Raw genomic sequence first — 12,997 nt, 5'->3', positions numbered from 1 at the left:
TTTTCTCCAACGAATTACACAAAAATTAATATTTTGCTGTGGAATAACGTATTCTTTATTTGAGGAAGATTAGCCCTGAGCTAACATCTGCGGCCAATCCTCCTCCTTTTGCTGAGGAAGACTGGCCCTGAGCTCACATATGTGCCAATCTTCCTCTATTTGTATATGGGACACCACCACAGCATGGCTTGTTGAGCAGTGTATAGGTCAACACCCGGAATCCGAACCCGCAAACCTGGGGCTGCTGAAGCAGAGTGCACAAACTTAACCACTACACCACCAGACTGGCCCTGCCTCTGCCCACTTGTAATCACATTTTTTTTTAGTATTGAGTTGTATAAGTTCTTTGTGTGTGTTGGATATTAACCTCTTATCAGATATGTAGTTTGCAAATATTTTCTCCCATTCCGTAAGTTGCTTTGTCATTTTGTTTGTTTCTTTTGCTGTGCAGAAACTTCTTAATTTTACATATCACTATTTGTTTATTTTTGCCTTTGTTGCTTGTGCTTTTGGTGTCATCTCCAAAATATTGCTGTCAAGACCAATGTCAAAGAGTTTTTCCCTGGGTTTTCTTCTAAGAGTTGGATTTTAGGTTTTATTCAAGTCTTTAATCTACTTTGAGGGTTTTTTTTGTGAGTAGTATAAGATAGGGGTCCAATTTTAGTCTTTTGCATGTGATTATCCAGTTTCCCAAAACCATGGATTGTCAAATATAAGTTGGCCATATATGTGAAGGTTTGTTTCTGGGTTCTCAATTTTGTTCCTTTAGTCTGTATGTCTGTCTTTATGCCAGTACTTTACTGTTTTGATTGCTATAGCTTTGCAGTATAGTCTGAAATCAAGTTGTGTGAGGCCTCCAGCTTTATACTTCTTTTTCAGGTTTGCTTTGGCTACTTGGGAGCCTTTTGTGGTCCATAAAATTTTAGGATTTTTTTTATTTCTGTGGAAAATGCCACTGGAATTTTGACAGGGATTCTATTGAATTTACAGATGACTTTGGGTAGTAGAGCCATATTAACAATATTAAATATTTCGATCCATGAACATGGATTATCTTTCCATTTATTTGTGTTTTCTCCAATTTCTTTCATCAGTGTCTTATAGATTTTGGTGTATAGATCTGTCATTTCCTTAAATTTACTCTTAAGTTTTTTATTGTTTTTGATTTTGTTGTAAATGGGAGTCTTTTCTTTGTTTCTTTTTCAGATAGTTCAATATAGAAATGCAAGTGATTTTTGTATGTTGGTTTTATACCCTGAAACTTTACTGAATTTGTTTATTAGTTCTAACAGTTTCATTGATACATTCTCTAAGATTATATATATACAAGATCATCTCACCTGAGGATGTAATGTATAGCATGGTGACTATCGTTAATAACATTTTATTGTATACAGGCATACCTCAGAGATAGTGAGGTTTGATTCCAGGCCACCACAATAAAGAGAATATTGCAACAACGTGTCCCATGAAATTTTGGGTTTCCCAATACATATAAAAGTTACGTTTATGCTATATTGTGATCTATTAAGTGTGCAGTAGTATTATGTATAAAAAACACCAATGTACATACCTTAATTAAAAGATACTTTATTGCTTAAAAATGCTAACATCATCTGAGCCTTCAGAGAGTCATAATCTTTTTGCTGGTGGAGGGTCTTGCCTCAAATTTGATGGCTGCTCACTGATCAGGAAGTTGATCGCTGAAGGTTGGGGTGACTATGGCAATTTCTTAAAATAAGACAACAATCAAGTTTGCTGCATCAGTTGATTCTTCCTTTCACAAATCATTTCTCTGTAGCATGCCATGCTATTTGATAGCATTTTACCCACAGTAGAAGTTATTTCAAAATCAGAGTCAGTTCTTTCAAACCCTGCTGCTGCTTTATCAACTAAGTTTACATAATATTCGAAATCCCTTGTTGTCATTTCAACAACCCTCACAGCATCTTCACCAGGAGTAGATTCCATCTCAAGAAACCACTTTCTTTGCTCATCCATAAGAAGAACTCCTCATCCATTAAATTTGATCACGAGATTGCGGCAGTTCAATCACATCTTCAGGCTCCACTTCTAGTTGTAGTTCTCTTCCTGTTTCTACCATATCTGCAGTTCTTTCCTCCACTGAAGTCTTGAACCCCTCAATGTCATCCATGACGGTTGGAATCAACTTCTTCCAAATTCCTGTTAAATGTTGATATTTTGACCTCTTCACTTGAATCATGAATGCTCTTAATGGCATCTAGAATGGTGAATCCTTTCCAGAATGTTTTCGGTTTACTTCACCCAGATCCATCAGAGGAATCACTGTCTGTGGGAGATATGATCATAGGATTTATATCGTGAGAACCGGAGTCAGATACAGCAGAAATGGTGGAATTGTTGAACCAGGAATTTAAAAAAGAAACAAACTATGTTTAATATGCTTTTCACTTTTGGAAGTTTCTACTGTTATATCCAGAAACACAAAGCTTCTCTCCTGAGGCATGTCCAGTCTACTAATGAGCCCATCAAAGATATTCTTCATGGCTTTACTGTGTTTTTGATCTCTAATATTTCTTTTGGGTCTTTCTTAGAATTTCCATCTGTCGACCTACATCATTTGTTTTTGCACATTATCGACTTAGCATATTAATAACAGTTTTGCTTTTTATTCTTGATTTGATAATTCCAACATTCCTGCCATATCTGACTCTGGTTGTGATGCTTGTTCTGACTGTTTAAACTGTGCTCTTCTCATTTTAGTATGCCTCGTAATTTTTTGTTGAAAGCTGTAAATAATATACTGGGTAAAAGGCAATGAGGCCTTTAGTAACGTAGTGGTAAGGTGTGTGGAGAGGGGAAGCACTCTACAGTCCTACAGTTAGGTCTCAGGCTTTGACAAGCTTGTGTCCCTGGACTGTGAACTTCACCAGTGCTTCTCAGTAACCCCCACACCCATCCCTTTAGGTGGGACAGGGTGGCTAGAAGGAGCTGGCATTTGGACATTTCTTTTTACCCACACGGAAAGCTAGAGCTGGCTGGAGTTGGGAATTTCCCTACCTCCAGGTAGATTAGGCTCTAATAAAACCCTAGAATGTTAGGCTGTGGAAGAATAATTTCTCCTGAGGGCAGGCCTTATAAGAAGAGAATGCTCTAGAGTACTTAAAAATAGTTCCTTTTCCCCTCTTCTTGCTGGAAGCATGTGGATATTTTTCTCAGATATTCACTGTGAGAACTTGGTTGAGCTTTTCAAGGTAAAACTCACAAAAGTGGGGGGCCTCCCTATGACCGGGTCCCCCTGGAGTTTTTAACTCTTAGACTTGTCCACACTGAGCCTCTAACATTTCATCAACTACAGTTTAGGTTTCCATACCTGGCACTGGCTCGTGCAAAGATCTCTGCCCAGGAGTTTCTGTTCAAGTGAGTTGTGATTCTCTGTATTTGCCTGTTTGTCTCTCCCATTTGGGGGGCAGTGGTTTGTTCTGTGACTTCACTTCTCTCACAAATCTAAAAAGAATTGTTGATTTTGCAGATTTTTACTTGTGGTTAGGACACAGTGGTGACTTCCAAGCTCCTTACATGCTGGGCTAGAAATTGGGAGTGGTGAAATTAATTTTAGCAATTTATTCAATAAAATATATCCAAGACATTATCATTTCAACCTTTGACACTAGCCTCATTTCAGATGCTCAATAGCCACATGTGACTTGTGGCTCCTATGTTGGATAGGGGTTCTAGAAATCCCTTCACTGGTACTCAGCTGAAGAATAGTGGTCTTTCCTGATGGAAGAAGACTTACTGAAAGATGGTCTCTTATTCTTTAAAGTGGTGCCCTCCTGAGGTATTTTAAGTGTAGTTTTGACTATCAGTACTTTGATCATATTTGCTAAATTTAGGTCCAAATTCTGCAAAAGTTGTGAAACATTTGTATTCCAACTGGAGATTGGAATACCCTATGAAGGTGACATTTTGAGTTGCATTCTGTAAAATGGATGAGACTTAAGAACCCAGAAATCACAGCAGTGGAATTGGTAGAAATAATAGCATCAGCGAAATTACCAGAGCAGAAGAACATCAAGAGTATACAGTGAAAAGTGATGCTTCCATTTGTCTGGGTCTAATCTGCCTCTACAACCCCGATCCAGGCGATCCTCACATATGGGAGCACTTTGCTTCCAGAGCGCACTTTCACTTGGCCTGTTTCATCAGGTGATCAAAACCCATTATTGTCAATTTGGGTGTATATAGCACCTATTTCCCAAGAGTTCCAGAGTTCGATAGCATGATTTTGCTTAGAGTGGAAAAAGCACATCAACGAATAAAAGGAGAGATCATTTAATCTAAGGAAACTTTAACAATTTAGCCTATTGGCTTGGCTATTGGGAATTTAGAAGTCTAGTTAATTTTATTAAATTTAAACCAGTGTTTGAAATCTAAGTTAATCCCATTATTTGACAGCATATTGATAACTTCTATGTTACTCTGTTTGGAGTATGGAATGACTGGAAACAACAGGGAAGATGTTATTAGTAGCCCTTTAAAACTATCCCCTTCCATGGCATGTGCTCCCGTAACAGCTTTCATTTCCGGAGTGTTTTCCTTTTGGTAAAGGATCAGGCTCTGATTTATGGATTCCACAGATGAAAAACACTCTCCAAATGAAGTCTAGCAATTTTTAAATTGTTAACTGATTGTATCAATATTTGTTTCCCACATTCCCAGTGTATACATCTTAAGGAGGCAATATTTTTACATGCTTAAAAAAACCCAAAACATTGTATAAATACTGTAAGGCATCAGTTTGGGGTTCTGTGTTTGTAGAATTGAGTTAGCTATGTATAGTTCAATGTGACACTTCTTACAGTTCCATATTGCTAGTCTCATGTTTTGGGCAGCTTCTTTCATATGAGACAGAGGGGGAAAGTTCATAAATGCAAATGTAGTTTTTTTCTTATAATGACAGAAGTTACTAAAATCATTTCTTCATTGTCTTTTATAAGACAAATTTTGACCATTCCCTGCCTTCCCCTCAGAGTCCACAAAGATTTCTTTAAAGTATCTTGTCATACAAATATAGTTCTTCATGTAGAAACCAAAATCATGATTAACACAGGACTTGGGGTGAAGAGAATGAACCAGAGAAGGGTGAGTAGAAATGACCATGATTTTTTTTTCAAGTTAATTCAAGAAATATTTAGAAAACACCAGTTATATTTCAATCTCTGTCCTAGAGATTGTATAGAAAAGAGGGCCTTTGACCTTTAGGTGCTAACAGTCTAGCAAGGAGAGATAAGAAAACACATTTGTGAGATTATCAAATTATAAAAATCATGCTATGGGAGCAGTGAGAACTAGCAGTTTTCTCCGTGGGAGGTATTAAGGAAGGCTTCTCAGAGAAGAAGGTATCTGGGTTGATACTCAATGTGTCGTAGGAGTTTCCCTAGGTAGCAATGATGGGGGACAGGGTGGGAATTCTCCAAGAGGCAATAACAATTTTCTTTTGGGGAATCTCTTTCTTTTATCTAGATCAAGGCTTTAACTTGGACAGAATTTGGGAATAAGGCAGGGCCTAGTTTGGAGAGAGAAGGTAGAGTAGAGAAACAAAAATGGGATAAGAATCAAAGGGCTGTTGTAGGGTCACGAAGACAGTGGGTTGAGTAGAGAAAACAGAATGTAGTGTCTGGACAGAGTCCGAAGGGGCACTGCTAAATAGAAGCAGATCATTTTTTATGTCTATGAGGAGGGAGAAAGTTGCAAAAGTGTGAGTGGAAGGAAGTCATTTCTGAGATTTGAGGCAGAACCTAGTTTTTTCAGGAAAATTCAAGTGGTTTTGGATAATTTAAATGCAGAGTACATTAAGGAGTAGTAGATGAAGTTGAAAAGTTGATGAGGCTAAAATCATAAAGGATGTTATGCTAAATAACTGGCCTCATATCTGGTGGCTAATGGAAAATTTATAGACAGATTTCCTTTTTGAAGAACCACTCTGGTTGTAGTGTGGAAGGTGGTGTGGAAAAGGGTAAGACTAGAAGCAGTGGAGTAGTCAGGGATCTGGAGTTACCTTGATAACTAGTGGGAGATGATGAGACTAAAATTCTGGTAGGAGGGTTGCAAAAGAGGCAGGTAGATTCAGAAAATGTTATCATGCCAGAAAAAAGAAACAAATAGAGCTTAGAGACTAATAGGTTACAAATTGGTGTGTGTGTTAAACATGTTCATTGCTAAGGAAATGATCTCTTTTTGTTGTACAATGAGTGTGAAAGACATCAGACTCATTAGGAATTCGACAATATTATATTGTATATTTGAAAGTTGCTAAGAGAGTAGATCTTAAAAGTTCTCGTCACGAGAAAAAAAATTTTGTAACTGTATATGATGATGGATGTTAACTAGACAGTGTGATGATCATTTCACAACGTATACACATATCAAGTCATCATGTTGTACTCCTGAAACTGAGTGCTATATGCCAATTATATCTCAATTTAAAAAAAGAATTTGGATTTCAAATGACGTGAATTTATTGTATTCTAAAGAACCAAGGACCAATCATAGAAATTCTCTAATAAATCCTCAATCAGAGGACACAATTCCTATTAAATGTTAGCTTTTAGTGGAGAGAGCTTAATGCTGCATCTCCACTCTCCAGTTCTTGCCTTTATTTTGATAGACTCAGTTGAATAAAGTTATCGATATTTGGAAGGGCCATGTCACAGAAATCTGGGACAGGCACCGCTTTTGTAAGGCAGAGTCCAGCTACACTGAAAATAAGTAGAAGCAATCTGCTTTCTTTTGGTAATAAATACTTCTTCTATCATTCACTATTCATCTTTCTTCTGATGTTTATGTAAAATGGATGCTGCACTTTCTACTGAGCATCGTGATGACAAAAGAGATGTGACCTAGATGCTTTGCATCCTAAAGAAGGGTGGTGGAGCAGTGAGTGGACCTTTGGGGAACCAGGCGCCATGCCTGGTGGGGAGGAGAGGGTTTTTGCAGTCCATCTCTTAGAGCCTACAGCTGTGCGGAATGCAGCCACAGAGTTCCAGTAGGGCTGAGGGAATTGTGAATAATCCCGGGAGTGCAGTTGCTCTAGAAGACTAGGAACAAGTTTGGCGACATCATTATATCATTATTTCTCGAGTGGATGGCAATTTTGTTAAAGTTTGTTGAGAATCCTAGTGCAAGCTGGGTTCACATAGTTTACCAGATCAACAAATAGCTGGAATAAGTGACTTGAACTCTTTCAGTTCGAACTGTGCATAAGCTTGTTTGTGCTAAGGGCAAGGCAAAAGGTGCAGTCTTAGCACAGTGTTTCAAAAAACCACTGGATTCGAAACCAGACAGATATGGATTTACATCCCAGCTTATTATGTGCCCACAGTATGACGGTGAGGAATTTACCATTTACCTTTTGTGGATAATGGTATGAACCTCATGAAACTGCCATAAGGGTTATTTGAAATTTACACAAAGTTTATGGTACCATGTCTGGCATGAAGTATATGCTCAACCCATATGAGCTCCTCTTTTTCTGAGCCTTGGAAGATATAAACCTATGCTGTTGGTGGTTTCTCATTTTCACCACTAATTTTAATCATTCCAGTAATACATTCTTATTATAGACAAATTATGAAACAGATAAATAAAAATAGTTAAAGGAGGAAATTATCCCTAATTACTGCATTAGGTGATAATCACAATTAAATCCATTCTTGTTTTTCAACAGATGTGTGTGTGTGTGTGGTTAGTATATGGAAAGGCATACAATATATTACCAGTGGAATGACTATACATCTCTAAAATATAGGGACATTTTCTCCTATGACCACAACGCAACCTTTACACCTAATAAAATTATCTTTTAAAGTTTTAATAGTATTTAAAAGGACCATACATGATATTTTGTTATGTCTCTTAAATATATTTAAACTTAGAACAATGATTTCTACTCTCAATTTTTTTCTCTTTTTGTTTGGTGAGAAAGATTGGCCCTGGCTAACATCTGTTGCCAATCTTCCTCTTTTTGCTTGAGGAAGATTGTTCCTGAGCTAACGTTTGTGCCAATCTTCCCCTACTTTGTACGTGGGATGCCACCACAGTATGGCTTGATGAGTGGTGTGTAGGTCCATGCCCAGGATCCAAACCCACAAAACTCGGGCCACTGAAGTGGAGCACATTATGCCACCATAGTCTACTCTCAAATGTTTGATGCCATTGATTCATTAAAGAAAATGAGTCAGGGGCCAGCCCCGTGGCCGAGTGGTTAAGTTCCCACGCTCTGCTTTGGCGGCCCAGGGTTTCACTGGTTCGGATCCTGGGCGTGGACATGGCACCGCTCATCAGGCTATGTTGAGGCAGCGTCCCACATGCCACAACTAGAGGGACCCACAACTAAAATAGACAACTATGTACTGGGGGGATTCCGGGAGAAAAAGCAGGGGAAAAAAAAAAGGAAGATTGGTAACAGTTATTAGCTCAGATGACAAAAAAGAAAAAAAACAAAGTGAGTCAGTTGTTGAGGTACACAGAACAATGGCCCCCAAAGATATCCACGTTCTAATCCTTAGAACCTGTGAATATGTTACCTTCCTGGGAAAAGGGAGTTTTGCAGTTGTAATTTAGTTAAGGACTTCGAGGCGGGGAGAGTTTCCTGGGTTATCCCGGTGTGCCCAATGTAATCACAAGAGGGCTTGAAAGTGGAAGACAGAGCCAGCAGAAGGGGTTCAGAGGGAAATGTGACTGCAGAAGAGTGGTCAGAGAGATGTAACATTGCTGGCTTTGAAGATGGAGAAAGGGGATACAAACCGATAATGTGGGCGACTTCTATAAGCTGAAAAAGACAAGGAAGTGGGTTCTCCACCAGAGTCTCCAAAAAGGAACGCAGCCCTGCCAAGACTTTGACTTTAGCCCAGCGAGCCTCATGTTGGACCTCTAACCTACAGAACTGTAACACAAGAAATCTGTGTTGTTTTAAGCCACTATGTTTTTGTAAGTTGTTACACCAGCCATAGAAAATTAATATAGTTGTCTTGCAGAGCATTTCCATCCTGGGTTTGTCTGTTTGATTCTTTGTGGTGTCAATGATCTTTTCCTATTTCTTTTCATTCATTGTCGTATAATTTGGCTCTAGGGTCTTCAGTATATTTAGATTAGATGTTCCTTTTTCCTGCAAAATAGTTCACAGGTGGTGTTTTAAGCTTCCTATTGCATGTAGCCATCCAACATGCAATGTCTGCTTGTCCTATACTTAGAAATGTTAAGATTCATCACTGGGTTCAGGTGGTGGCATCTTGAACCCTCCATTATAATGTTCCCAACTAACATTTCATCTAATGGCTTAATCTATTGGCAAAAATTGCCTGGATAAACTATTTCACTAGTGGTTACAAAATAATGATTTTTAAAATTTCATCATTGCACATTTATTTAGTTGGAATTTACCTGTAAAGAATAATTTCCTTTCATAAACCAAGTTGATTGAGTTGCACTGAAATAATTTGTACAGGAAAATCAGGATAAATGTTTAGTTATTTCCTTTTAAATGTCAGTTTTCAAAATAAGGAGCTGGTGCTAAGCTTACTCTGTGTAAAATTAGTTGGATTTTGGATTCTTTATTTTCCTTTTTAAAAATATCATTATGAACTCAAAAATTTGTTTTAATACTACTATGTTTGATGATTTTCTTTAATTAATTATTTATGTATTCAAATTGTTCCACCTTGTCCCTTCATTTTGGCTCTATGCCATTTTGATAAAACCCAAATTCACTGATGGCTTCCCTTTTCAGTAATAAGAAGATATCACAGTCTCACCTTGTGTATTTCCTATCACAAGTCTGTAATCAATAGTTTCTCCAATGAAACATATCAACATACATATTGCAAGCTATTCTATCTAATATATATTCGTTATCATTTATTCAACCAGTTCTCTACAATTGGACATTTATGTTATTTTTACTTCTTTTGAAGCTGTGTTATCCGAAACACAAGTAAATACACTGAACTTAATATAACTTGTGATTATGTCTTAGCTCTTTTTCAGAGATATTAATCTAGGAATCAAATAGCCATAATCATATAACATTACCACATTTTTGAGATATGTTTTATGCAATAGGTATTATGTTAGGCATGACAGAGATAAAAAGAATGTAAAGCAGGCACTTGCTCTTAAAAGTCAAACATTGCAATTTGATAAAAATACAACATTATCTATTGAGGCTAAGCAGTAAAAATGTTAATAAAGAGGCTTTCTTCATTTCAAGGTTTCTCGACTGCTTTGTAAAAAACAGCAGGACTCTCCCAAATTGCCTAATTTGGAAACAGAGGAATTTATGGTTAGCTAAGTATTCATTATATGAGTCCTGGCATTTATGAGAATAAATTGAAGAAAAGATTGTCAAGAAAAATTGTAACAGATAAGTTAAACAGGCAAAGAAGGCTTTGCTCAAAACTCTTGCAACAGGGGAAAAAGATTGAACTGAACTCCGCTGTAACAAAGGGCTGGAAAGATTTTTTCTTTTTTTTTGAGGAAGATTAGCCCTGAGCTAACATCTGTCACCAATCCCCCTCTTTTTGCTGAGGGAGACTGGCCCTGAGCTAATGGCCGTGCCCATCTTCCTCTAGTTTATATGTGGGACACCTACCACAGCATGGCTTGACAAGCAATGTGTAGGTCTGCACCCAGGATCCGAACTGGCAAACCCTGGGCCGCTGAAGTGGAATGTGTGAAGTTAACTGCTGTGCCACTGGGCTGGCCCCAAGGAGACTTTTTAAGAGCCAGAGTGAGGTGGGGAGATCATTGGCCACCTGTGTTTGCCAAATGGCCTTGATCAAAAGTAAAGTATATTTTCTGGTATCTTCATGATAGCAGTGGTTTTACAGTTGGGAGCAAGGTGCCCACTGAGTTATGCTCCTACCTTCCTAAAGATACTGGTAGATAGGGGTGTTATCGTCCTGGATGATTACATTTCCAAGAGATGGTTTCTAGGTACTTGAGAGACTTCCTGGGTCTTAAAACTAGCAAGAGACTTTTAGAGAGGGTGTATATACATTTCAAAGGTGGCAGAGAAAGATTTTGCAGTGATTAAGTTTTTTAAAGTAAATGTTCTAAGAAAAGAGAGGTCAGGGAGCCTCTGGTCAGGAAGAAAGCTATCTAAAGTTTAGTCAAGCTGAGGGGAGCATTAGGCCATCTTGGTATTTCATAACGTAAAACTTCATGAAATTATTTACTGATGAATTAAATTATTATAAAGTGAATCTGATTTCAATCATCTAGTCTGTCATAATCTTTGTTGATCTATCTTTCATGATAACCCAATATGGTTGTTACTGCAAGACACACAAAAAAATACAATGCAAACTAATTTCAAAGTGAAAAATTTTAGAAAGTTAATGAAAGTGGTATTAAATGTAAGTTACAAGCAAAGCTACGGATAAAATTATAGCAGAGATGGGGCAATTAATTGAAAATAAAAAAATCTGCATTAGTATTGACATAATTGAGTTTCAACAAAGAATGATTTGAGTATCAGTAGATTAAGGAAGATGTTGAAAATTTGATAAAAGTCACTTGCAGATACATAAGGATAAAATCAAAAGTAAAATGAGGAATGTACATTTACACTAACAAAAAATGTGTCAAAAAATATACCTTGGATATAAACAAACAATTGAACCATAATTTTTTAAAACATTAAAGAATCATAATCACAACCTAAAATATAATCGAGGTAAAATATGCATATTTTCATAATTTTAGTTTGATTTGTAAAGGTGACATCCTAATCAATCTTTTTGTTCACCATTTATCAGTTTTTAAAATCTATTTTATGTGAATTAACTCTTATCCATTCCAATCATTCACACATAACAAAGAATTCTAATTTTCTGAAATAGAAAATTTTAACAAATAGTGAACTTTTGATAATAGATACATGGTAATGTAATTGCGGGCCTTCTAGGACCAGTTTAACTGACTCCATCTCTTATCAACAGAGTGATTAAAGTTGCCTTTCAGAAAATCTGCAAAGTCTCAAAGCCAGGGCATGTGCAAAAGAAGAAATCGTGACCTGAAATGACCTCAGAACCAAAGATCCTTGTTCCCACAGAATCCAAGAACTCTTGCTTCTGATGAGAGTCTGACTTTCAAGTTCCGGTCGTGTCCCAGTTCTTGGATTCTGTGGGAACAAGGATCTCTCCAAGAACTCTCACTCTTTTTTAAAATTTCTGTTAAGACTTCTGGTCATACAGAGAAACTGAACAAAATTGTGCTGGTACTAAATAAATGGCAGTATTTATCCAAACAAGAGGAAGAAGAGTTGCAATTTTTAAAACTGCTTTGAAATGACTCTCAGTCAGCACTTCCTCTAGAGCCCTCATTTTACCCTGGGGTGAGGTGGAACCTTCACAAAATGGCAAAAGCCACACTCCATGTCTCCGGAGTTTAATGACAACTCTTACCGTGACAAAATAGTTGAAGCTTCTTCAGTTCTCTTCAGTGTTCTGTAAGAGGTTAACGTTACAGATCTGGACTTACTGTGGTACAAACTTTTGCACTCACATCTGTTTGTCCATCTATCTTAACTCTACATATTAAGCAGCTCTTCACCCTGAAATGTTGATAGAATGTTTTGATTTAAAGGAACTTAATTGCTTTTGTCTTTAAGAAATTCATTCTTCAGAAACTTGCTACTGAACGATTTTAAACAGTTAGACAACTATAAAAAATATTTCAAATCCTGCGTGCCTACCATCTAAATTTAATAAGTGAAACTTGCTTTACCCTTTGAATCTAGGATTTAATGGTACTTATGTGGTTTGACTTAACTCATCTAGCTTGCCAGCCTCTGAGAATTTGAAAGCTACGGATCCTGTCTCAGAAACATTTGCCCATATACAAAATTTTATATCCAGCATTAGAGTGTTTATGGACTCTGCCAAGTCTAAGTTAAGGACTCCTGCTATAAAGAGCCTGTCTGGATAATCCACTGTAAATAGACTCAGAATGT

The 12,997-nt window shown here is 37.3% G+C and overlaps 1 long non-coding RNA gene across 2 annotated transcripts; it reads right to left on the bottom strand.

Annotated features, from left to right (window-relative positions):
• Nucleotides 1-1,572: 1,572 nt before the first annotated feature.
• Nucleotides 1,573-12,109, bottom strand: LOC138917568 (uncharacterized). Of its 2 annotated transcripts, none has more exons than XR_011425752.1 (3): nucleotides 12,059-12,109; nucleotides 3,356-3,569; nucleotides 1,573-2,311 (listed from the first exon to the last, which is right to left on the bottom strand). It is a non-coding gene; the product is annotated as an uncharacterized lncRNA (long non-coding RNA). The 2 variants fall into 2 exon arrangements; XR_011425751.1 differs by lacking the exon at nucleotides 12,059-12,109 and adding an exon at nucleotides 4,042-6,123.
• Between the last annotated feature and the right edge of the window lie 888 nt (nucleotides 12,110-12,997).

This window comes from Equus caballus, chromosome 14 (genome assembly GCF_041296265.1).
Source record: "Equus caballus isolate H_3958 breed thoroughbred chromosome 14, TB-T2T, whole genome shotgun sequence".
In the NCBI taxonomy this organism is placed as follows: Eukaryota; Metazoa; Chordata; class Mammalia; order Perissodactyla; family Equidae; genus Equus; species Equus caballus.
Note: the sequence above shows the minus strand (reverse complement) of the source record. Positions and strands in the feature narration are given on the sequence as shown.